This window comes from Arvicola amphibius, chromosome 12 (assembly GCF_903992535.2).
Source record: "Arvicola amphibius chromosome 12, mArvAmp1.2, whole genome shotgun sequence".
NCBI lineage: Eukaryota > Metazoa > Chordata > Mammalia > Rodentia > Cricetidae > Arvicola > Arvicola amphibius.
Window position 1 is genome coordinate 120497490 of NC_052058.2, and position 27251 is coordinate 120524740.

At 48.1% G+C, this 27251-nt stretch overlaps 1 long non-coding RNA gene across 1 annotated transcript in view; it reads right to left on the reverse strand.

Moving 5' to 3' along the window:
- The window catches only part of LOC119802701, a 43484-nt gene that overhangs the window by 349 nt on the left and 15884 nt on the right, over positions 1–27251 (reverse strand). The window contains exon 2 of the long non-coding RNA XR_005283492.1: positions 296–587. This is a non-coding gene — a long non-coding RNA (uncharacterized LOC119802701). The remainder of the gene's footprint in view (positions 1–295; positions 588–27251) is intronic.

Genomic DNA, 27251 nt, shown 5'->3' on the forward strand with positions numbered 1-27251 from the left:
GACCATGACCCCAGCTTATGGGCTGGTACTGCCTACATCCAGGGTGGGCCTTCCTACCTCAACTAACCCCTTGCAGACAGTCCCTAGGCTTATCTCCTAGGTGACTCGAGATCTTATCAAGTTAATGCTACTAACTAACCAATAGTCGAAACTTACTGCATGACAGGAGCATAGCAGTCCCCCAATTACAACTCTACCCTAATTTCTTGAGTATGTGGCTTAGTCCCCAATGCAGTGTTCAACCTGGGATTTTTTAACTGCTCTAAAAACAATGTCCATTCAAACAAAGCCTCACCTCAAGTGATGACTCTTGGTCTCTCCCAAGCTAGTGATGCGCAGTCTGGTAGTACTATAGTTTGGCTATTAAGTGACTCCTAAAATGCTCCTGTGTCAAGGGCTGGTCCAGGCTGGCAGTGATCTTGGGAGCTGCAAGACTTTTGAGAGATAGATCCCAGTGGAAGGAAGTTAGGTCACTGTGGATGAACCCTTGAAGAAGGATGATGTCAGCACTGGCCTCTCTACTTCCTGGTCAGCGTGGTTTGAGCAGCCTCTTCCACCTCCTGTTCCTGCCTTGATGAATGAGTTCACTGCAGACCAGAAGGCAAGATGACTTGAAACCTCTGAAGTCCAAAACTTAAATAAACCTTTCCTTCATCTAAGGCATTTATCTCGGGTATTTTGTCATGCACAGTAACATCAATGTTCTCTCTTAGTGGTGGACAGAGGCAAGAAGCCAGCCTCCCTCATCCTTGAGGCTACAGCAGAAGCAACTCACTACGCATAGTGTGCAGTTGTCTGGGACAAGTGGGATGCTGTGGATGAATCTGTAGTTCAGATAGAGGTGTTTATTTCTATTTTATGTGTGTAGGTGTTTTGCCGGCATGTGTGACTATACACTACCTGTATGCAGTGCCCCCTAGAGGCCAGAAAAGGCATCAGATCCCTTGGGACTGGAATTAGAGTTTAGATGTCTTGTGGGTACTGGGAAGAAGACCCAGGTCTCCTAGAAGGGCAGCCACTTACCTTAGCCTCTGAGCTATCGCTCCAGCCCCACCTTTTTGTTTCTTCGCAATTTTAAACTTTTTTCTGCAGGGAGGTGTTAAATGTGGAGTTCAAAGAACAGCTTTTGAGAGCTTGTTTTCTTTTCCCACCATGTGGGTTCTGGGATCAAACCCAAGTCTTCAGGCTTAGTGAAGACAGTCCCCACCCATGGATTCATCTCACCAGGCCGCAGGTTTCTTTGCACTTCTTTTTCATTTATGTGTATCTGTCTGTGGGTGTGTGCACACACGCTGACAGAGGACAAGAGAGAATCAGATCACCTGGAGCTGTGCCGACAGGCTGTTGAGAGCCTCCCTGTGTGGGTGCAAGGACCTAAACTTGGGTGCTCAGCAAGAGGAATATGTGCTCCTGTCAGCCGAGCCATCTTGGTGGCCTCAAGATTTTTTTTTCAAGTAGGCTACATAGCCATGCTAAACTACACATGCACAGTGGGGTCCCATAGGTTTTGCTATGTTGGCTTTTTGAGACAGGGTCTCTCTATTATGTAGCCCTGGCTGTCCTTGAACTCATAGAGATTCACCTGTTTCTACCTCCCAAGTGCTGGGATTAAAAACTTGTATCACCATGCTGGGCTCAGTTAGGTTCTTTGTTTGGTTTGGTTTGGTTTTTTAAAAATATTTATTTATTATGTATACAATATTCTGTGTGTATGTCTGCAGGCCGGAAGAGGGCACCAGACCCCACTACAGATGGTTGTGAGCCACCATGTGGTTGCTGGGAATTGAACTCAGGACCTTTGGAAGAGCAGGCAATGCTCTCAACCTCTGAGCCATCTCTCCAGCCCCTTGGTTTGGTTTTTTAAGACATGGTTTCTCCATGTAGCCCCGGTTGTCCTGGAACTCGCTCTGTAGACCAGGCTGGCCTTGAACTCTGCCTCTCTCTGCTGGGATAAAAGATGTGTGCCACCACCGCCTGGCTTTCAATTAGGTTCTTATTCCTAGAGTAAAGGGATTCTGTGCCTTGTTCTGAGTTTGGTTGGCTCAGCAGCACACAGCACAGCGCAGCACAGCGCAGCACAGCACAGCACAGCTCAGCAATGCACAGCACAGCACAGTGCAGCACAGCGCAACGCAGCACAGCACAGCACATCTCAGCAACACACAGCACAGCGCAGCACAGCGCAGCACAGCACAGCACAGCGCAGCACAGCGCAGCGCAGCACAGCACAGTACAGCATTGCACAGCGCAGCACAGCACAGTGCAGCAAAGCACAGCACAGTGCAGCGCAGCGCAGCACAGCCAACCAACAAAGCACGACGTTCAGAAAGAGGGTGCAACCCTGAGCTTGTGTTTGATTTCAAGAAGAGCTGACTCTGGGGGAATTTGAATTTCTGCCACACAGCTTATTCTATTTCTAATGGAGTTTGCCTTATTTCATCCTCTGATGGAAAAGAGAGTGCATTTTGTTCAAATTTCACCCCAAGAGAACATGGGGACAGGTGAATCCCTAGAGCTGGCTGGCCTGGCCTAGTCAGGGAGACCCTGCTTCAGAAAATGAGGTGGGCAGTTCCTAAAAGGTGACACCTGGCATTAACGTCTGCCCTTCACTCACACACAAACGTGTATTCATACAAAGATAGTGGGTTCATGAGATATTTGCTGTCACTAAGGCATAAACCGAGCATGGGAAGCTCCTGGCAGAGTCTCCACCTCCCAAAGACAGGTTCCATCTCCAATCTGCTTCTTGCAAGCGGTGGAGCTTGGATGTGAAGGAGCAGAACAAACTCCATTTTGAGAAAGAATTCCATTTTAGACAGGGCCTAAATAGGGGATGAACTCAGTTCCAGGAAAAGTCATAAACAATGCCAAGAAAGACTACAAACTGCCATGCGTGTGCCCCCACGTCGTCGTCACCCCCCCCCCATCCCATCCCCAGTCAGGGCGACCCAGGTGAGCCAGCCAATAAGAAACTTTGGTAAATGGCATCTGCCCACCCTAGATGTCCTTGTGACTAATGATAGCTGCTGTTTCCCTAGACCTCAGCCAATGAATTTAAAGGTTGCATACCCCACCCTGAAGCACCAAGGGTTATATCACCCTTCAAAATCCCACCCCAGAGGATCCCGCCGTTTTCCTCCACCCACTGCCTCAGAATGCTGGATGATGGTCCAGGCTCGAGCTTGTAATCAATGAACAAACCCCTACACGGATACCGGCTCTATGGTGGTCTTGATTGATCTCGTGACTCAAGATCAGAATCAAGGGTGAGCAGGGAACCCAAGACACAGATGGAACAACCTGGTCTGACTCCACACTAGATAAACTGGATAAAGCTGAGATAGCTCAGCCAATCCCCCACCCCTGGCCAAGCCCAGCTATCGTTTATGTTAGCAACTAACCGGGAAGCATCAAGGAAGCCCTGGGACCTAGATCTAAGCAAGAAGATGGAAGCCAAGGCCACTAAGGCCAGTCTCTGGCCTGTTTACATGTAGAAGGGAGCACGTAAGGCTTTGGAGTCATGGCTCAGTGGTAGAGCCATGAGCCAAGCCTAGGATCCCCCATGAGGAACTGAGGGTGTGGTTTCCAGGTCATTTGTGGACATGAGCAATATCTGGGCTTGCCCAGCAATGTAGATAAGCTCATTTCGTCTGCGCCCAGTTTATCTGAACTGTGGAGTCAGACAAGGTCACAGAGCACCAGTCTCTCCTCCATGTTCCAAGGGATGGGGAGCTTGCTGCAATGTGCAAGTCCCTGAGTTTAATGCCCCTCCCCGTACTGAATTTAAACATTTTTGTTACATTTTATTTTCTTTTTAATGTGTGCAGGTGGGGAGGATGAGGAGGTACATGTATGTCTTGGCCTGTTCTGTCAGAGAACAACTTGCAGGATTTGAGTTCTCTCTTTCTACCCTGCGGGTCCTAGGGGTGGAACTCTGGTTGTCAGGCTTGGAGGCAGACACCTTTACCAGCTGAGCCACCTTGCCGGCCTTATCCCCGCCCCTCTTTCGCCCGCCCCCAGCACTGAATTTTTTTAAAGCAAAAAGAAAGAAAGGAAAGAAGTGAGAAAGAAAGAAAGGAAGGAAGGAAGGAAGGAAGGAAGGAAGGAAGGAAGGAAGGAAGGAAGGAAAAAGAAAGCTGAGTGTAGTAATTGACACTTGTAATTCCCATACTCAGGAGACAGAGGCAGGGAGGGTCTGGAGGATTGAGGTCAGCCTGGGCTACAGGGTGAGAACCAGTCTCAGTAACGAAGCTGCTATGGGTGTAGCTCCTCTGGTGGAGTGCTCACCTAGCACCCGCGAGGTGTAAACAGGGTGTGGTGTTGCTGCAAGCTGTAATCCCCGAATGTGGAGAGGGGAGCGGGGAGCTCAGGACTTGAAGGTCACCACGAACTGTACAGCATTCAAAGCTAGCTTGTGCTACGTGCAGGCTTGTCTCAAGCTCTGTTTCAAAGGAAGAAGATGGTAAAGCTGGAATACCTTCCCCTGTTTCTCACTTGGAAGGTTGTTTCCTGGGGAGGACTAGCCACCTTATACCACAAAAATAGAAGCCACCCTTGGGCAGCTTGTGGGCTTCTGGCAGTGTGACCACTGGCTTTTTGGAGCCCTATGGAGGGATACCTTGCTCAGCCTAGATATAAGGGGGAAGGGCCTCTGTCCGGCCTCAAGTGATTTGACAGACTTTGTTGACTCCCAATGGGAAGCCTTACCCTCTCTGAGGATTGAGGGTGGGGTGGAGAGAAGGTAGGGGAAGCAAAGGGAGGGGAAACTGGGATTGATATGTAAAAGAAAAGAAAAGATTGCTTTAAAAAAAAGAAAATAAATTAAAACTATATGAATAAAAGCCACCAAATGGTGACAGGACCACAGGTCAGTTGTAGCCCACGCTCTCGGGGATTTTCTCCTTACTCCAGTCCTGTGTGGGTTTCTCTCACCTCAGCTTGGATCAAGCAAAATAAAATGCAAGTGGCAGAGACACCTTTGGCTGTCTGTACTGACACAGAGGGGAGGGTGTGGGAACAGAAGTTTCCAGAAGGAGGAAGCTGAGGTGACCACTGCGTCCTTGACTTTCTCTTCTCACATGAGGATGCGTCTCTTCCAGGGGATGATGGTACCAGAGGGGAGGAGGCAGGCTTCTCTGAACAGTCCCTTAATGTCGAGGGTGGAGAAGGTTCTCGCCTTCCTGCCTGATGTTGTAAGACAGAGGAGCACAGGGCTGTAGTGGTGCAATAGCAAGCTTCTCACCCCAAGACACATCCCGGAGCCCTGACAGACAGAAGTGATGGATGCTCACGGCAAGGAGCAGCTTATGGAGGAACAGACCAGACAAGCAGGCCCAAGAGCCACATCTGAGGAGACTCGTGGCAGGTGGGTGTGTAAGTCGAGGAGTTAGCATAAGTTTCAACAGCAGTTCAGATGGACAGGGGATCACAGGATGCTTAATAAATGATGTTGGGAAAACCAGTTCCCTCCATACTGGAAACCAAGCCCAGGGCTGGAGAGATCGCTCAGCAGATAGAGCATTAGCTGCAAACGCCCTGAGTTTGATCTTTTGAACCTACATAGAGGTGGAAAGAGGGAACTGATTCCAGTCTCCACACACACATCATATACACACACAATAACAATGAATAACCTTCTCATAAAAAGAAAGAAACCAAAGCCCAGGTTCCCATCTGGCACCACAAGAACTGGAAGCATCTCGGTGCTCAGAAGGCTGGGGTAGGAGGACAGGAAGTTCCAGGCCAGCCTAGGCTATGCAGAGAGATGCTATGTCAAAAATAAAATTTTTATGCCAGACAATGGGAATGCACCCCTTTAATCCCAGGTGGATTTCTCTGAGTTTGAGGCCAGCCTGGTCTACAGAGCAAGTTCCAAGACAGCCAAGGTTACACAGAGAAACCCTGACTCAATAAAACAAACAAATAAACAGAAAAATAGATAGATAGATAGATAGATAGATAGATAGATAGATAGATAGATAGATAGATAGATAAAAAATTTCAGACAGAAACAAGAGGCCGGGGCCAGTTGGTGAAGTGCTTGCCGTGAAGAGGACCTGAATGTGACCTTCAGAGCTTGGGAAACCAGGCACGGGCTGCCTGTACTTGAGAAGCTTCTAGATGCCAGGCTTGATGGGCCCTGCTTCTAGCACTGGAAGCCTGAGAAGGCGGATCCCTGGAGCTGGCTGGACAGCCCGCCTGGAGTACCTAAGGAACTCTGTGTCTCAAAAGAACAAAAAGAGAAACCAGAGAGGCGGGTCACAACCATCTTTACCTCCAGCTCAGGGATGTGAAGCCCTTTCTGACATAGACACATGCAGACAAAATATTCATACGCACAAAGTAAATAAATCTTGGGGAAAAGTGGCCTCCATGAGCATACCCCTCTGTCCGCACACCAGCTGAGTGTCACAAACACACACGGAAAGAAAACACGCCACTACAAAGCCAGGTGTGGTGGCACACACTTGTGTTCTCTATGCTCAGGAAGTGTAGAGACAGGAGAATCAGGAATTCAAGGCCATCCTCAGCTACACGGTGAGTCTGTGCGAGGCCTGTCGCAAAATAAAAATTAAACACCATTTAGGTGCAAGATATGCTTAGAGATTTAGGGAAATAAAGGAATAAAAAAGCAAGTACATTTGAGTCTAGGGAATGGCTGGTTGAGCCTTCAAAATCACACACTGTTAAGACAAAATTCTGGCTAGCTTCATGACAGCCAGTTTAAGTGTTCCAGTTTAAAGGAGGGTGGGGTGGACTGGGAGAGGCTTTATTCCAGAAGAGGGGAGTTATTTGGGGTGGCTATTTGTGTAAGAAACAGCTGTGAGGGTGTGTGTTCTCACGTGTGCGTGTGTGCACAAGAGTACAGCTGCCCTCAGAAGCCAGAAGTGAGTGTGTGTGTGTTCTCACATGTGCGTGTGTGCACAAGAGAACAGCTGCCCTCAGAAGCCAGAAGTGAGTGTGTATGTTCTCATGTGTGCGTGTGTACACAAGAGAACAACAGCTGCCCTCAGAAGCCAGAAATGGGTGTGTGTGTTCTCACGTGTGCATGTGTGCACAAGAGAACAGCTGCCCTCAGAAGCCAGAAGTGAGTGTGTATGTTCTCATGTGTGCGTGTGTACACAAGAGAACAACAGCTGCCCTCAGAAGCCAGAAATGGGTGTGTGTGTTCTCACGTGTGCATGTGTGCACAAGAGAACAGCTTCCCTCAGAAGCCAGAAGTGGGTGTCGGATGCCCTGAGCTGGACTTACAAGAGGTTGGTGCTGGGAACCAGACTCTGGTCCTCTGAAGGAGCAGCCAGTGCTCTTCACAGCTAAGCCATCCCTCAGCTCTTCGATGCGTTAAGAAAAAGAGATGTTGTCATGGGAGGATAGACCAAAGGCTTTATAAATATATGAGACTTTCCAAAGCCAATGCTGCGAAGGAGGTTCATCAGTTACAGTACCAGTGAGATGGCTTACCGAGCAAAGGTGCCTGCCACCAAGCCTAACGTCCTGCGCTTGATCCCTGGACCCACATGGTGGAAGGAGAGACAAACCCCCCAAACTGCCCTCTGACCTCCCCACGGTGCGCCATTGCCCTCTGATGCCCCGCCCCATACCCAAATAAGCAAAATAAATGTAATAAACATTAAACAAAACCCCATTGAGTGAAGACGTCCTTGACACTAAATGAAGCTAGGAAAATGGGCAGGAGGGGCTTGGTCCTGTGAGGGATGCTCAGAGTTCACAAGTCTGAGCTGTTCCGGGGTCAGCACGGAGCCTCCCGCTCTGAAAATCTCACCTAGGTGTTGTCGGCTCTACGTGCGCGCCCGCGCGCGCGCGCACACACACACACACTCGTGTGCACACACACACTGAAACACGCACACATGCACACGCGCGCGCGCACACACACACACACACACACACACACACACACACACACCACACCCTGTGGCTCAGCAATTTCTCTCCTGGCTTCATAGTCACACCCAGAAGAGGACATGTTTGAGCCTGTGGCTCACATAGCTCTTCAGGGTGACCAGAAGTGAGAAGCCATCACATGCCCATTGTTAAATCACAGACCTTGGTAGGTCATGCTCTATCTCCCCAAATTCAATCCCCACTCCCTGAAGTCTCTGCGCCCCGCCCCGCCCCGCCCCTACCCCCGTGTTGCTGGGAAGGCCTCCTGTGCTCACAGCTGTCTCTCTCCCTACCGCCTTCATCTGCACACTGAATTCACGCCCCTCCTCCTCCTCCTCCTCCTCCTCCTCCTCCTCCTTCTCCTCCGCTTCCACCTCCCCCCTCCCGCTTCCCCCCATCCCCCCACCCCTCCCACCCCACCCCACCCCACCCACCCCACCCCACCCCATCCCCTTTGCCTGCCTCGGGGCCTCTAGGCAAGCACACTAGGTCAAGCTAGGTCACAGGATATGGAGCCTCCCACCCCAAAAGCCTGTAAGTCAGAATTCCCTTCTTCCTGTGAACCTAAGGGTACCATCTCCCTTCTCTCTTCTGCATCCCATCACACAGGCTCCTAATACTTGGGAACTAAAGCGCCAGCGTCCCATCAGGGTCCCATCATGGCTGCCTGTGGCCATTAGCCTACACTTCCCTGTTTACTGTTCCGAAAGGTGGTTTCATCAGCATTGCTTCCAAACCTGCTGTTTAAAAACTGTGTTTCACTTGTTTAGTTTATACATGTGTGTGTGTCCATATGCTACAGTGTGTGTGTGTACACCACAGTGTGTGTGGAGGTCAGGAGTCCATATGCTACAGTGTGTGTGTATGTGTGTGTGTGTGTACCATAGTGTGTGTGTGGAAGTCAGGGCTCCACATGCTACAGTGTGTGTGTATGTGTGTGTGTGTGTGTGTGTGTGTGTACCATAGTGTGTGTGTGTGTGTGTGTGTGTGTGTATACCATAGTGTGTGTGTGGAGGTCAGGGCTCCACATGCTACAGTGTGTGTGTGTGTGTGTGTGTGTGTGTGTGTAGGTCAGGGCTCCACATGCTACAGTGTGTGTGTGTGTGTGTGTGTGTGTGTGTGTACCATAGTGTGTGTGTGTAGGTCAGGGCTCCACATGCTATAGTGTGTGTGTGTGTGTGTACCATAGTGTGTGTGTGTAGGTCAGGGCTCCACATGCTACTGTGTGTGTGTGTGTGTGTGTGTGTGTGTGTGTGTGTGTGTGTGTGTGTGTGTACCATAGTGTGTGTGTGGAGGTCAGGGCTCCACATGCTACAGTGTGTGTGTGTGTGTGTGTACCATAGTGTGTGTGTGTAGGTCAGGGCTCCACATGTTACAGTGTATGTGTGTGTGTGTGTGTGTGTGTATGTACCATAGTGTGTGTGTGGAGGTCAGGGCTCCACATGCTACAGTGTGTGTGTGTGTGTGTGTGTGTGTGTACCATAGTGTGTGTGTGTGTGTGTATACCATAGTGTCTGTGTGGAGGTCAGAAGTCCATATGCTACAGTGTCTGTGTGTGTGTGTGTGTGTATACCATAGTGTGTGTGTGTGTGTGTATACCATAGTGTCTGTGTGGAGGTCAGGGCTCCACATGCTACAGTGTGTGTGTGTATGTGTGTGTGTGTGTGTGTGTGTAGGTCAGGGCTCCACATGCTACAGTGTGTGTGTACCATAGAGTATGTGTAGAGGAGCTAATTCTCTCCTTCCACCATGTGACTCCAGGAACCAAATGCAGGGTATCGGACTTGACAGCAGGTGCCTTTACTAGGTGAGGTGTCTAACTGGCCCTAGCCTATCTCTTTGTCTAGAAATTGTAAGACCCACCACCAGGGGAGTTGCTGTGTGGCTGGGAGAGGCAGGGGTGAAGGTAGGTGTGTAAATCCTCTGGTATTCTAATGACCCTTAAAGGGCACAGGGCTTGGGGAAAGGGTGTTTTGTATCACACAATACCAATGACAGTGACGTACATTAAAATGACACACTTGAGACATTCACAGTGTGTATTTTGTAAGCCTGGGGCAGGGAGAGGGAAGGGGAAAGGGAGGGATAAAAGAAGGTACCTACAGACTCGTGAAGTGTGTCATGGGCGATGGCATCCTCAGCTCACAAAGGCCAAAGGCAGCAGGAAGCCATGTAGGGTAGGGTTCTGTGACTCGGCTTCCTCTTTTTCTTTCCTTCTGTCTATTTGTCTCCCTTTCTCTCCATCTACTTTTCTCTTTTTCTTTCCTTTAATTCCTTTTTGATTGTCTTTCTGTGAGCACTCAGAGCATGGGTCTCATTATGCATTGTCAGACCCATATAGCAAGAATTCTCCTCCTGTCCTTAGTCCCTCTTTGTGGTTGTCTTCCTCCACCCACATAGCATAATGGTCTCCTGGCAGACGTGGAGACTATTCCTTCTTTTCCTTCCTTTCTTCCTTTTCGACTTTTGGAACACAGTCTCTTATGGAGACGTGGGGTCAGTGGTAGAGGCCCTGCCTGGCATACTCCAGACTCAGATGCTGTCCCTAGCCGCATCCCAGGTCTCCAGGAGCCACTGATGCCAACGTGTGCTCTCTCTCATCTCTCCCAGGCCAGATCCCTGACAGAGAACTTGCATCTGTTTGTTAAGAACACTACCATTCTTCCTGTTCTACACACACAGGACCTGGAAGGCTTGGCTACTATCGCAATTCCCATTATGAACTGATTGCCTAAGAGATTGTACAACCTCTGGTGTGATCACTTGGATGACTCAGTTATATCCAATCTGGTGACACCTGATGCCAGCCAGGAGCTCCGAATGTGCCAATTGCCAATATAGCCATTGATTTTCTTCTTCAGGGGCCTCGTGGCTTGTTTTGTGATGATCAAAGTTGAACAGACAGTGGCCACTAAAGACAAAGTGAACGTAGTAGGATGGAACCAAGGAAGCACGGTGGTGACACCTCTCCCCGAGCAACTCCCATATGCTAGACTCTGCAGACCCAGGGTGACTTTAAACTCTCAGCCATGCTCCTGCTCCAGCCTCCCAAATGCTAGAATTACAGGCATCGGCACCATACCCAGTCAATATCAGACACATTTTTAACATGACATCTTGTTCTGGTGTTGACAAGGTGGTGCGGTGATTAAGAGCACTTGCTGCTTTTGCAGAGGACCTGGGCTCTGCTCCCAGCACAAAGACTAGCATGTCAAGATGCAGAAAACAATGCTACTGACTCAGATGCTGGCCTTGTGGGGAGTGCACTACGAGTGTGCAGTTGCCTGCTGAGGCATGAGATCCCTAGAACTGGAGTTACACATGGTTGTGAGCCACCTTTGGGTACTGGAAATCGAGCTGAGTCCTCTTAGCTGCCGAGCATCTCAGCCCCTCCATCCTTTTCTGAATTTCTGGTACATTATTATTTTCAACTTTTTATTGCATCTATTTACTTATTGGTGTACACACATGCCAGGATGCAGGTGTGTAGTTCAGAGAACAACATGTAGCTCAACGACCTGAACTTGATCTCTGGGGTTCACATGGCAGACGGAGAGAAGCCGCTCCTGCAAGCTGTTCTCTGAGCTTCACACCTGGTGCTCTCTCTCTCGCTCTCTCTCTCTCTCTCTCTCTCTCTCTCTGTCTCTCTCTCTGTGTGTGTGTGTGTGTGTGTGTGTTACTCTTTTTATTTTATTATTATTAATTGAGCTCTACATTTTTCTCTGCTCCCCTCCTTGCCTCTCCCCTCCCCCCTTCAATCTTCCCCCAAGTTCCCCATGCTCCCAATTTACTTAGATTTTGTCTTTTTCTACTCTCTACTTCCCATGTAGATTAGATCTATGTAAGTCTCTCTTAGGGTCCTCATGTTGTCTGAGCTCTCTGGGATTGTGATTTGTGGGCCAGTTTTCATTGTTTTATGTTTAAAACCACTTATGACTGAGTACATGTGATAGTTGTCTTTCTGGGTCTGGGTTACCTCTCTCAAAATAATGTTTTCTAGCTCCATCCATTTGCCTGCAAAGTTCAAGTTGTCGTTATTTTTTTCTGCTGTGTAGTACTTCATTGTGTAAATGTACCACATTTTCCTTATCCATTCTTCGGTTGAAGGGCATTTAGGTTGTTTCCAGGTTCTGACTATGACAAACAATGCTGCTATGAACATAGTTGAGCACATGTCCTTGTGACATAATTGAGCATCCTTTGGATATATACCCAAAAGTGGTATTACTGGGTCTTGAGGAAGGTAGTTTCCTATTTCTGAGAAAATGCCACACTGACATCCAAAGGGTCTGTACCAGCTTGCATTCCCACCAGCAATGCAGAAGTGTTCCCTTTTCCCCACAAGCTCTCCAGCATAAGTTGTCATCAGTACGTTTGATCTTGGCCATTCTTACAGGTGTAAGATGGAATCTCAGAGTTGTTTTGATTTGTATCTCTCTGATGACTAAGGATGTTGAACATTTCCTTAAGTGGCTTTCAGCCATTTCAGATTCCTCTGTTGATAGTTCCCTGTTTAGATCTGTACTCCATTTTTTAAAATTGAATTATTTGTTTTTTTGATGACAAATTTTTCGAGTTCTTTGTATATTTTGGAGATGAGACCTCTGTCTGATGTGGGGTTAGTGAAGATCTTTTCCCATTCTGTAGGCTGTCATTTTGTCTTGTTGATCGTGTCCTTTGCTTTACAGAAGCTTTTCAGTTTCAAGTTCAAGTGTACTTCCCACTATAAGGTTCAGTGTGGCTGGCTTTATGTTGAGGTGTTTTATCCATTTGGACCTGAGTTTTGTAAATGGTGATAGATTTGGGTCTATTTTCATTCTTCTACATGTTGATATCCAATTATGCCAGCACCACTTATTAAATATGCTTTCTTTTTTCCATTTGATATTTTTTGCTTCCTTGTCAAAAATCAGGTGTTCAAAGATCTGTGGATTGATATCCAGGTCTTACATTTGATTCCATTGGACCCTCCTGTCTGTTCTTATGCCAGTACCAGGCTGTTTTCAGTACTGTAGCTCTGTAGTAGAGTTTGAAGTCAGGGATTGTGGTGCCTCCAGAAGTTCTTTTATTGTACAGGATTGTTTTGGCTATCCTGGGTTTGTTGCTTTTCCATATGAAGTTGAGTACTGTTCTTTCAATGTCTGTGAATAATTTTTCTGGGATTTTGATAGGCATTACATTGAATCTGTAGATTGTTTTTGGTAAGATTGCCATTTTTACTATGTTAATTCTGCCTACCCAAGAGCATGGGATAGCTTTCCACTTTCTAGTGTCTTCTTCAGTTTCTTTCTTCAAAGATTTAAAGTTCTTGTCATACAAGTCTTCCACTTGTTTGGTTAGAGTTACTCTGAGATCTTTTGTGCTATTTGTGGCTATTGTTAAGGATGTACAAAGAATCAATGAAACAAAGAGTTGGTTCTTCGAGAAAATCAACAAAATAAACAAACGTTTATCGAAAATGCAGAGAGAGAATATCTAAATAAAAATCAGAAATGAAAAGGGGACATAACAACAGACATGGAAGAAATACAGAGAATCATCAGGCCATATTTTGAAAACCTTTACTCTACAAAATTGGAAAACTTAAAGGAAACTTTCTGGATAAATATCTCTTACCAAAATTAAACCAAGACCAGATAAGCAAATTAAACAGACCTATAACTGCTGAAGAAATAGAAACAGTCATCAAAAGTCTCCCAAACCAAAAAAAAAAAAGGACAAGATGGTTTCTACAGGATTTTCAAAGAACTAATACCAATACTCCTCCAATTACTCCACACAATAGAAACAGAGGGAACATTGCCAAACTCTTTTGATGAGGCTACAATTACCCTGATACCCAAACCACAGAAAGACATTACTAAGAAAGATAATTACAGATCAATCTCACTCATGAACACTGAAGCAAAAATACTCAATAAAACACTGGCAAATCAAATCCAAGAAAATATCCACCATGATCAAGTCGGATTCATCTTACAGATTCAGGGATGGTTTAACATATGAAAATCTGTCAACATAATCCACCATATAAACAAACTGAAAAATGAAAACCACATGATCATCTCATTAGATGCTGAAAAAGCTTTCAACAAAATACAACATCCCTTCATGATAAAGGTCTTGGAGAGAGCAACGATACAAGGAATATACCTAAACATAATAAAGGCAATATATAGTAAGCTAACAGCCAACATCAAACTAAATGGCGAGATACTCCCAGTGATTCCACTGAAATCAGAAACAAGACAAGGTTGTCCACTCTTTCCATATCTCTTCAATATAGTTCTTGAGGTCCTAGCTAGAGCAATAAGACACCAAAAGGACATCAAGGGGATACAAATGGGAAAAGAAGAAGTCAAACTCTCACTATTTGCTGCTGATATGATAGTTTACATAAGCTACCCCAAAAATTCTACCAAAGAACTTCTACAACTCATAAACACTTTGAGTAATGTAGCAGGATACAAGATTAACTCAAAAAAATCAGTAGCCCTCCTGTACTCAGATGATAAAAGGGGCTGGAGAGATGGCTCAGAGATTAAGAGCACAAGCTGTCTTCTAGAGGACCAGGTTCAATTCCCAGCACCCACATGGAGGCTCACAACTGTCTGTACCTCCAGTTCAGGAGATCTGACATTCCATTCTGGCTTCTGTGGACACCAGGAATACAGCAGTACACACACATAGATGTTGGCAAAACAAATAGAAACAAAATAAAGTAAAAATTATTTCTAATTTAAAGTAACAGAAAAACTTTTAAGACAAAGTCTCGCTGAATAGCTGTGGCTGGCCTGGAACTCGGAGATCCACCTGCTTCTGCTTCTGAGTGCCGACTGTGATAATATGCCAAACCAATAAAATGGGCGGGTGATATTTTAATCCTTTTTATTTTATTTTATTTTATTTTGAAGCGGAGTCTTTCTATAGCTCTGCGTGGTTTCCACTGGGGACTACTAAGCCATCCCAGCCTGAAGACGTCTCTTTCTCTCTTTACTCTCAAAGCTGCTAGAGAGGAACCAGCAGGTGTCTCCTGCCAGGGCCTGTGGCTTTCTAATGCTCAGTCCCCAAAGGAAGTTCACCAAGCTCCCAAAGCCATACGGGGCTACAGGTGGCTCTCCCGTGTGCTGGGCCTGCTAAAGGAAGAGCCAAACCTCTCTCCCTTCCCCAACACCCAGGAATCTGAGAAACTTGACTGCAAGCTTATACCCATACCCCGCCATGGACCTCCTACCTCTCTCTCTGAAACCTGCAGGAGGGGGATCCATATTGCCTCAGGGGCCTGAGTCATCTCGGATATCTGGCTGTGGCATTAATAACTGTCCTAATAAGTCTCTTACCGGAAAGGACATGCCACCTCAGTGTTCCTCTTGAAACCCAAAATCTCTGAGAACTTACTGTGTAATTCAGACTGACCCCCAAACTCATGGCAATCCTCCTGCCTCTACCTTCCCAGTACTGGAATTACAGGTGCGCATCTCCATATCTGTTTTACAGTCTTGGGAATTGAACCCATGCCTTTATGCAGGCTGAGCTAGCACCCTACCCACTGAGCCACATTGCTAGCTCCTTAGTTTGGCCTTATGATAATGAGTGTTCTGTCTGCAAGTATGTATGTGCATTACATGTATGCCTGGTGCCAGTGAGGGTCACAAGATGGCATCAGATCCCCTGGAAATGGAATTCATTAAAGCCGTACCTGTGGCAACACGTGCCTGTAAACCTCAGCATTTGGGAAGCGGAGGCAGGAGGATCAGAAGTTCAAGGTCATCCTAGGCTACACCTAAGTTTGGGGCAGCCTGAGCTACACAAGGCCCTGTCCCCACAGCAGCCCTGCCAGTACTTGTGTTGTTTGTGCTTGCAGGAGATTCTTCAGCCCGCTGCACAGTTGTTTTCTAACCATACCTGAGTGTGAACAGTGTCATTCCCTGTGTGTAAACAGAGTGCCATTCCCTGAGTGTGAACAGTGCCATTCCCTGTGTGTGAACAGAGTGCCATTCCCTGAGTGTGAACAGTGCCATTCCCTGAGTGTGAACAGAGTGCCATTCCCTGAGTGTGAACAGTGTCATTCCCTGAGTGTGAACAGTGCCATTCCCTGAGTGGTTATGGAGAAGAATGATCCAGCGCTGCAGCCTGCCTGGCTCAGTGGTACAGTTTCGTTGTCTTAAGAAACCTATAAACCCAGAACAAGCTTCTAACCGTGAGATGTGCACTTCTCTCATCTCCTGCCCCGGAGCCAGTTAGTTCCTGATGGATTCTCTTGGAGCCCCAATCCAAAAGCAGGGCTTTCTTGAACATTCTCTATCACTATGCTTGAAGCTACCCTGGTGTTCCTGAGGTCCCCAGGCTTCTCTTTTCAGTTCTTAGTCTCGTGAATAAAATAATCTTAAAAACTCAGCAGACAATGAGAGTTTTATTAGCATTTGAGAGAAAACAACAGGGTGGCTCAAAGGTCTCAAACAGATTTCCGGGGGGGCACTGAGGCAGATTGTTGGGGGTGAGACATTTATTAGAAGAATTTTCTGTGCCATGGACAGACAGACATAGAGTGGGGCCTGCTAAGAGTTGAGGCCTCAGAACCACAGACTGCAGTATGGTGGGGCCTCTGAGGAGGATAAGGAACAGGAAACTGGAACGGGGATCTCAGAGGAAGAGGGGATACTTGGCTGTTTCTGGATCCCCATCAAGTAGCAAAGAAGGGAAGAAAGGGGCGTGTGTCAACCAAACCACTGGAAGCCGCACGTCACCCTTTGATGTTCCAGAGTCTACAAACTCACACAGTGAGAAGTGCAGGCACCCCAAAATCTGTCAGGTAGAGATCTACAGACTTTTCTCTCAGTAGGGTCTCTGCCAGGGTAAGGCTGGTAGAGGGAGGGGCCCCCACAGCTCTCAGGGCCCAAAGGAATCTGGTTTAGATTCTAACACAGGCAAGCTGTAAATCTCTATAGAAGATGCCAGAGAGCGGAGATGGAAAAGAAAACAGATGCTCATGCCTTTTAGAGCTAGGCAGGGAGATCAGAGCAAATCCACAGTGGCAGGGAAGTCATGCCCAGGCTTTTGGCCTCTGTGCTAACAGAGACAGAAAAGGGAAAGGAGGCTTAACGTCAGAGCACATTGTTAACCCCACTGGGTGAGAATAAACCACCGTCACAGGTTTTCTTAAGTTTTTTTTTGAAGCGAGCTTTATTGAATACTGGCCAGGATGATAGACAATGGCCAAGTCCATACCCAGGATGCAGAGAATACGGCACCAAATTACCTTAGTCAGAGGTTTATAAAGGCAAAACCCACAAGGCTAGGTAGCTCCCTCCCGCCTTCATCCAATCAGGGACAAGCATCCATCCTGACATATTTTCTGCCTACATACCTTCCTCCCACCTATGTGTGATCAAGCACATCCCATGCAGTGGGAACAATCAAGCTTGTTTCCAGAGGCAAACCCACGTGATTTGTCATCTTCCGTGACAACAGACCCCAGCTGTCTGCCCTTGGGAAGTTATCTGCCCTTGGGCAAGTGGGGCTTACAGCGTAGAGGCATTTTATTTCATAGATCTCTTAAGCACAGTAAATCAGCTTTAGCTCTCAAAGTCTGAGTTCAGAGAGCAGGGATTCCAGGCTCCAGTGTCCTGGAGCAAAGGCTTCACTAGGAGACACACGCTTAGAAATAAAAATAGAAGCCATTTATCTTTTAAAAGAGCAAAGGGTCTGACACCTTGTGTTCTTGCTGAGAATTTGATCTCCCTGAGGGTGAATCCCAGGGAGAATTATCTAACTCTATTCTGGGAAACAGAGGCCAAGATATCCTAACTAAGTTATCTTAGCTTTGGTTAAACTTCCTCCTTGTGCAAACCTCCAGCTAACCACTTCTCTTAGCTTCTGTCAAACTGCTTCTTTATGTGAAGGCCCCTGCCCCTGAAGCTGCCGACACGGTTTCTGCATTCCAAAACCCTGTGCTCAAGACTTGATACCTGAGTGCAGTCCCATCCAGCGGGAATAGACTCTCAGCTGCTGTGAGCCGTGTCTGGATGGAATCTCTGGTGCACTTCCCACGACGACAACACTGTCCTTACTATTGCTGTCCCCACCTCCCACCTTGCTCTGTCAAGACATACTCTCGTATAGCTTAGGTTAGCCTCCAACTCCTTTAATTCATGGTCCTCCTGGCTCAGAGGGGCCACTGGGCCGTTTGTCCTCTTCCCGATGCAGCTATAAGTCTCCTTTCCCTGTCTTCCACTCTCAGCTGAACTGTTTTAATTGACTTCCCAGGATCAGGTGGCTGAACTTGGCTCTAGAGGCCAGGCTGAATGTGCTGGCTAGCTTTATGTCAACTTGATGCAAGTTCAAGTCACCTGGGAAGAGGAACCTCAACTGAGAAAAAGAAATGCCTCCACCAAACTGGCCTGCGGGCAAGTCTGTGGTGTGTTTTCTTGATTAATGATTGACGTGAGAGGGCCCAGCCCACCGGGTGATGGCACCAGGGCAGGTGGTCCTGGCTGGTGTAACAGGCTGAGCAAGCCTGTAAGCAGCATTCCTCCGGGCCTCAGCTTCCCGTTTGCTCTGAGTTCCTGCCCCGACTTCTTCAATGACAGACTGTGAGGTGGGATTGTAAGTGGAACGAGCCTGTCATCGCCGCTTACTTGGTTAGTGTTTTATCACAGCAGTAGAAACCCTGACTAAACAATGACATTACATCAGGTAATCCCACCCAAGTGCTGGGATTATAGGCACACACCGCCAGGCCTGGCTCCAACACTGTCTATACAGCACAGGTCTTAAATGTGGCTTTAAGTATCTAATAGCGACGTTTGAAAATTACATTACATGGCTACAGAGATGGCTCAGTGGTTAAAAGGCACACTGGACGGCTCACAACTGCATGTAACTCCAGCTCCAAGGGACCAGACCCCTCTCCTGGCCTCCTAGGATACCCACCTACAAGTATTTACAGGTAACCATGGGTGTGCGTGCGTGCATGTGCACACACACACAAATTATAAAATGAATGTTTTTATTGTGCTATAAAATTTACATTCAGTTAGCTAAGTAAGCAATTGTCCATTAATTTCTGGTGCCCTTTTGATGAGTGCTTATCTCTCCCTTAATCTGATACCTTCCAAGGGCAGGAGACAGAGCTGATAATCTCTGTCCTTAAGGGCCCAAACTTTCTCTAGCTCTTTGGTTCCATCTTTATTTTTAGATAGCTTTCAACCTCAGGGTTGCTGAGGTTCACTCAACATGTCTGCTAGATATCACACCCACGTTCGAGGTGGTGCAGAAGAGAAGGGAAGGAGGCTCCACAAGCCCTCCATAGCCTTGAAGTAGCTGCTGTGGAAACTCCACATTCTGAAAGATTCCAGAAGGAAGCCTACCTTCCAGTGAATGTGCTGGTTAATCAGAACATCAGTGACCCTGGGGGGGTTGGACGGATCAGGTCTGGGGATGAATTACAGCTTACCTTGGGCCCCCTAAATAGGCTCCTCTGTATGACCTAATGTCCCGCGACTGACAGATACAACCTTTGGGGACCTGTTAACTGAACGAAACCCTGCTCTCCACCAATGGAAAGGCAGAGCGGCATCTGATGTCTTTTGAGGCCTTTAGTGGAGATTTTGAGCTTCCCCGACTCTTAGAAATCAGCCGCTCTCCCGGCCTGCCCTCGGGGACTCAGTTAGCAGCTACATCATCCTAGTCACCCAGCCTGGAAACCCCCTTGTCCCAGGTCTTTCTGTCTTCCATTCTCTGGGTTGTCTCTCTCTCATGTCCCCACTCTGAGATGGCCTTCCACTTCCCCCACCCCAATAAACCTCCTACATGAGATCTGATCTCTCTGGTACACCATGGCCCCAGCGGGCCAAGGCACCTTCTACGCTGAGCCAAGAGCATCTTCGCTGTAAACTGCCTTCCTGGTAGCCCCACCAATGGGCTTGCAGCATCTTGATTTACTATAAAAACTTCATGAAACAGCTTCCCTGTTAGCATGGAGTTTAGAATAATATAAATTTGTGTTCTAGGGTTGTGATCACTAATTTGGCTTCAGGATAAATGTTTTTGTAGCCTTGCTGCAGCCGGATGAACTCAGCTACAAGGAAGGAACGGCAGCATAGCCGCTTGGGAGAGCCATGCCAGGCCGGGATGGAAGGCACCCAGCATGTAGGCCCATTTCAGCACCTGGATGCCTTCACCAACCTGCAAGCTCCTCTGGTGGCCACATCTTAAGAAGTAAAAATGGACTGGAGAGCTGACTCCAGGATTAAAACCCCCTGCTGCTCTTGCAGAGGACCCGAGGTCAGCTCCCAGCACATTGGACAGCTCACACTGCCAATGACTCCAGCTCCCCAGGAAGCCAACCCTGTGAGCACCCGCAGTCATGTGCACAGACACATACACACAATTACAGAACACTGCTAAAAAGAAAAAAAGTAAAAGGGACAGGAAATTAGGTTTAGTGATGTAATGTTTGGTATAACGCACACCGATCATGACTATGTTATGTATGTTTAGCTCTCTATTATGGTAAGAAATGCCTGAGAAAGTCAGCACCTACAGCGACGTGGCTGTTAGTGGTGGTACCCACCTGTCACCTCAGCACAACTCAGGGGTCCGAGATAGGGCACTCTCCTGCATTTAATTCTATCCTGGACCACAGAGTTCCAGACCAGCCTATGCTATAGAATGAAAGTGTCTCAAAACGAAAACAAGAGGCTGGAGAGATGGCTCAGTGGCCAAGAGCACTGGCTGATCTTCCGTAGCACCAGGGTTCAATTCCCAGCACCACAAGGTGGCTCACTACTGCCTTTAACTCCAGCTCCAGGGGATCTGATGATCTCTTCTGACCTCCGCAGGCACTAGGCGCAAACCTTCTCACATAAACAGGCAAAACACCCATACACATAAAGTAAAATAGAAACAAATGTAAAAGCAACAGCAGAAGAATGCATAATAATAACAATAATAATAATGATGATGGTGACCTGACTCTAACGCTTTTGCTGGGTTCAGAAAACTCAACCCTGTTTGCATGCTCAGAACTTGGCTGAGAAGAAGCCATTAGCAAAAGGTTGTCCCTGTGATAATAACAATAGCAGCCAACAGTTCATGGCGCCTCCAGACTGCCAGTTTGGCCCTGCATGGGTGTGTGTTCCCCAGTGTGTGGCCCTGAGTGATCAGTAGCTACTGCAGGCTGCAAATGGGTGGGAGAACAGAAGGCAGAGGACTCAGATGTGGGTGAACAGGACACAGTGGGTCTCAGTGGCTGTATTCTACAATGGAACTCTCTGAAGCACCTCTAGGACTGGGGATTGATCCCAGGGCTCCTCACAAGGTGGACAAGCATTGTACTAACTGAGCTACATGCTCCGCCTTCTCACTCCCTCCCATATTTCCCTAAGATAAGGTCATCTGAGACTAAGGAGATGGTACAAGTAGCAAGCCATCTTCCCAGCCTCCCACACGCCACACCCACAACACCAACGCATTTCACACTCCCACAGCCCCCACCACTCACCCTACCACCATCCCCAAACACCCCCAACCCCCACTACCTATCACTACCACCCATCTCCTTCCCCCTTCTCACTCCAACATCTGGCCCCGCACCCAACCCCTCCACCTACTTCCCCATTCACCTATCCCCCCTCATCACCACCCCCTCATCACCACCCCATTCCCGCCATGAACTCTGCCTGGACTCCAGGTGGCGCTAAAGAGCAAGAGGCCAACTCCAGTCTAGGCCTCTCCAGCTTGAACACGCTCAGGAGTCCCCAGGGCATCCTGTGAATGGCTTGCAGCTCTGCTTCAGTGGTCTTCAGGGTGACTTTCAGCCTATATATCTGACATAGTCCGGGTGAGTCGATTCAGCGGCAAGCAGCAGAGGCTCGCTGTGCAGGTCACCTGTGAGCTCTGGGACAGAACGGGAGCCATGGGGCTTGCTTGCTCACTCTGCACTGCTCTGGGGCCATGGACAGCGTGCAGGTCAGACGCACATTGCACCGAGTAGGAAGGGAGTGGAGATGGGCCCAGTTAGTGTGCCCCATGCAGCCCCTTTGGGACAGACCCTAAATGATCTGTAGTAGCAAAAGGGAGAGCAGGGACTCTGGAGGCTGCTGTCAAGCCAGTGGGAGAGAAGTAGACTCTGTCTTTCCCCTAACTAAGCAAATTGTCTCCTTCCTCCTTAATTCCCTGCTTTCCATCTTTTTCTTCAAAGCTGAAGTCACCTTTAAGTTTCTTCTGTCTCTCACTGAAATGAGGGTCTCCCTTCCCATCTCTCTTCTTAAATCTCCAGTCTCCCCCTTCCTTCCCCTCCGCACTTGTCTCTTCCTCCCAGTCACCTTAAATCTCTCCCCCAATACTCCTTTCCTCTCTAATCCTCTTTAAATTCTGCCTTCCACCTCACCTCTCCCTAGCCTTGCCCCCCTTACCTGTCTGCTTGTGTTAGCTCAGAGCCTGTTGTGGTGCTCCTAACTTCCTACGACAGTCATTGGCAAAGTACCAGAAAATATCCAAAGTAACCCAACCTTTCTGCCCCTCAGTCTCCCCTCAGCCGCCCCTCAATCTCCCCTCAGCTGCCCTCAGCCTCCCCTCAGTCTCCCCACAACCTCCCCTCAGTCTCCCCTCAGGCTCCCCTCAGTCTCCCCTCACCCTCCCCTCAGTCTCCCCTCACCCTCCCCTCAATCTCCCCTCAACCTCCCTTCAGCCACCCCTCAGCCTCCCCTCAGCCTCCCCTCAGTCTCCCCACAACCTCCCCTCAGTCTCCCCTCAGCCTCCCCTCAGTCCCCTCAGCCTCCCCTCAGCCTTCCTCCCATCAGCCTCCCCTCAGCCTCCCTCCTCTCAATCTCTCCTCAGCCTCCCCTCAGTCTCCCCACCTCTCAGGCTCCTGGCACTGGTTCAGGGACTGCTACTGTCACCGCCATGATTATTACTGATAGACGGTACCCCACAACAGCCTCTGCAGTCAGCAATGAGATGCTCATCTGAGTGTGGGATGCGAGGGAGAACCCTCCCACCAGTGAAACTGGAGCCACTCCCGTCCCTCTACCCTGAGCCCTGGTGCCCAGCAGGAGGAGCCAGGTTTCCCAGGTGCAGAGGCACAGAAGTCTCACCTCAGAGTCCTGACAAGCAGCCAGTCAGTCAGGAATCCGCCACACTGCTTTAACAAGTCAGGGAGCCAGAGTGGTGCCAGCGAGTGGCGGCAGGGTGAAAGGGGCTCCAGCGCAGTCCTCCAGACCCATACAGAGCCAGGCTGCAGGTGTGGCTTCTGGGGAACACCTACCTGGCATGGGGAGGCCCTGGGTCTGAAGCTCACATCACCAAAAACAAGTAAACAAACAAACGGGGAAGGGGGAGTGTATGGTGGCTTATGTCTGTAATCCCAGCATGTTAGCTGGGGTAGGCATTCAAAGCCAGCTAGAGTGAGGGCCCATCTCAAAAACCCAATAGAGAGAGAGGCAAGGGAGAAAGGAAGGAAGAGAAAATCACCATTGATGAATTCTAGGCAGGGCTCTACCACTGAGCCACACCCCAGCCCCTCACTGGGGGATTCTAGGCAGGGGCTCCACCACTGAGCCACACCCCAGCCCCTCACTGGGGGGTTCTAGGCAGGGGCTCCACCACTGAGCCACACCCCAGCCCCTCTCTGGGGGATTCTAGGCAGGGGCTCCACCACTGAGCCACACCCCAGCCCCTCACTGGGGGGTTCTAGGCAGGGGCTCCACCACTGAGCCACACCCTAGCCCCTCACTGGGGGATTCTAGGCAGGGGCTCTACCACTGAAGCACTTCCACAGCCCTCTTCTTACTTTTTATTTTGAGACAGGATCTTGTTGTATTGCCCAGACTGGTGTTAAAGTTGTAATTCTTCTTCCTCAACCTCCCAGGTAGCTAGGATGCAAACCTACACCACAAGGTTCAGCATTTAATTTTCATATTTTAAAAATGGATGAGGTGGGACAGGTGGGAGGGTGACATCAGGATGGATGTTTATCACTCGATAACTATGTGACAGACATTTTATTTTCTCCCATTTGAAAATATTTCCTAATCAACAAGTCAAATAAATTTTATTAGAGATGAGGATGTAACTCAGTTGGTGGAATGTTTGTATAGTGGGTTCCATCCTGCATAATCCTAGCACAGTAGTCTGTTCCTGTGTTCCTGTAGTACCAGCCCTTAGGAAACAGAAGTTTGAGGATCAGGAGTTCAATATTATCCAAAAAAATTCACACACACACACACACTCTAAAATACTTGGGATCAAACCTGTGTGACTTTGGACAATGACTCTACTCTTCCTTGGCCTCAGTTTCCCCCTGTTGTAGACTGAAATCACAGTGGTTTTCTCTGGAGGATTTGAAAATATGACAGTTAACCTGGGAAAGGTGTTGGAAAACCTCACCTAAGATGGCTGCCAGTAATCCAGGGACAACAGTCACATCATCACCAGCCACCAAGAGCAACACATCTCCACTGTCACCAGGAGTCACGTGTTCTCCCTACGCACATGGGCTGTACGCTTTAGAAAGCCAGTGTCACTGTCTCCATGCCTGTCCTCTTCCCCTCTACCTTTGATTAGAGGCTGCCTCTGCATACCCCTCTCCCCCAATACATCTCTCTAGAGACGTCTGTTTCATGGCGTGACTTTGTGGCATCACTTGACCCCAATTTGCCAAGGTATCCTTCCTGCTGCTGTGAAACCCTAACACTGGTGCCACATGACTTAGGAGGATGTTCTGGAGCCTATGTGCTCCCCAACTTGGGGTCTACACCACACAGGGACCCTATCCCTTATCTCCAGTCTGCCAACAACGACTCCCCTTCTGGCTGATCAGCAATAGATAAGTTTTTCCTTCGGTTGGCATAAACGCTTCCCTGAATCCAAGGAAGTGACTGTTGAGCTCCGGAGACCCTCTGGCACTCTTGGAGGTGGAGGTCCCTCCAGCCAGTCTTTAAGGCTCTGTTGACCCTCTTCACTGACTTTACCTCTCACGCTTGGGCGGGACTGTTTTTGAGCTCGGTTTTCGCCTTTTGGGTTCATTTGAATTCCTGGTACCAGGTGTCATGTCTCCTCGGGCTTTTTAGCTCTGTCCCCTGACCAGTGAAGTGACAACCCACTGTAGGGCTTGTGTCTTCCTCATTCATCCCCCTGGGTCCTGGGGACCCCTTGATGCCAGACCATGGACCCCCCACTTCTTCCTCACCATAGGAACAGTACTGTCATCCATGACTCCTGGCTCCCCTTTGGGATGCCTCTTGGAGAACCTTCGATCCCTCCACCTAGCACCTGACTTAAGGGCCTCTAAACTTATCCACCCCCTAAATAATCATCCAAAATGGCCACCTACTGACACCCTGGATTCTGACAATTATTAGGGACCTCTACAACTACTGCCAGTGCTCAAGGAAACAGAGCATGTCCCTATGTCAAGGTTTCTCTTATCTTTGCTCCAAGCCTTCTCTGTTCTTCTGTTTCCCCACTCAGCTCCTTCTAGCTCTGAAGTCTGGACAAGAGGAAAACCTCCACTATTCTTGATCCTGTTAATGTCCCCAAGCCCCAAACCCACAAAGCCATTGCCTTGGAAAGAAAACACCTAATCCAGGCCCTCATAGTCCCCTCTACCAAAGAGAAGATTTGATCATTCCTAGGAATATCTGGCTTCTTACATGCCTGGACCCTCTCCTTTTCCCTCCTTGCGCACCCCAAAGATGAAGCAGCCCTTGACCCCTCATGTGAACCTTCCTCACTTCCATCACCAAGTCCTCTCAGAAGCTCCAACATGCTCTCCTCCAGGCCCCTGTACTACACCTCCTAGACCCAACCTGCCCCTTCTCCCTCTCTGTAACAGAAGAAGAGGGATATGCCCTTGGGATCCTAGGCCACCAACTGGGGCCTTCCTTTGTACCCATGGCATATCTATCAAGAAAATAGACCTTATCACCCAGAGATGGGCACACTGCATATGTGCTTTAGCAGCTGAAAAGCTCCTCATTCTCGAATTTAAAAAAAAAAAAAGCTAACTTTTAGGTCACCTACCATTGTCTTCTCCTCCCAAAACCTTTCCCACTTCTTAACACATAAAGGCTTACAAACTCTGCCTCCTTTCTGGGTTCCCTCTCCAGGTGGCACTAGTAGAAGACTTAACACTTGCTTTCCAATCATGCCCACCACTCAACATCTCAAATCTTCTTCGCCAACCAAACACCAACTATTCCACATCTCATTCTTGCATTGAATCCCTAGAGGAGCTACTGCCCCATCCCTCACACATACAGTAGGGTACATTGTGCTGGATCATTTATACCTGGTACACAGATGGCAGCTCCTTTGAGAGGGCCTGAAAAGCAAACTATGCCATTGTGTCAAATACTGGGGTGTTTGAGGCAGTCATTGTTGGTTTGATAGACACAGGTACGGACGTGATTATCATTACTCCAGAATCTTGGCATCCAAATTGGCCTTTTCAAGAGGTAGATGTTCAATAAGGAATTTGAACTCTATCTCAAGTAAAATGAAGCATGAGATGGGTTAAATGCATAGGGCCAGGACTGTACTAGAACACAAAGCAACTAGCAGACCTTTAGAGGTACCAACAGCCCTACCTTTAAAATGGTTAACTGAGAAACCAATATGGGTTAAACAGTGGCTATTAACAGAAGATAAACTGCAGGCTTTAAACAGCTGGTAACAGGAGCAACTAGATGCTCACCATATCAAAGAATCAACCAGCCCTTGGAATTCTCCTGTATTTGTTGTTAAAAAGGAATCTGGTAAATGGAGAATGGTGACAGATTTAAGAGCTGTCAACAAGGTAATTCAACAACAACTCCACCTGGTTAACATGATGTCATGTTGCTGATCGTGCTACTATAAGACTTGTTTTGGGGTACCAGCTGCTCAAGATGGTTCCAAGTTGATTAGCTGAGATGGTGCACTTTTTCACCACATTCTGGCCAGAAATCCAAATAGGAACCTCAGAAAAACTCTACCAAATATTTAGAGACTATTTGCAATTATACCAGACAGTAATCTTGGAACTTAACCATCATTTTACTTTCATAGGATCCCATAGAAAGAACATCGCCCCCATGACAGCTGGAAGTAATTCTAGAAGATGACGTCCCCTCTCCCAACAAAGTTTGTCATAGGTTTAGGGACATCATTTAGGGGTTGATTATAATTGATATAGAGTTGGGGGTTGGGGGAAATTATGTAAGCTCAATGATCTCTTTGAAGAAAAAGGAAATTGGATGGGCTAACAGATTAGTGTGAGCTTACTCACACTAATAATAATAGTGAGTAATAGAGTGAATACTTGTGAGCTATTATAGGCAATTTACATTGGTTTAGATGCTTGT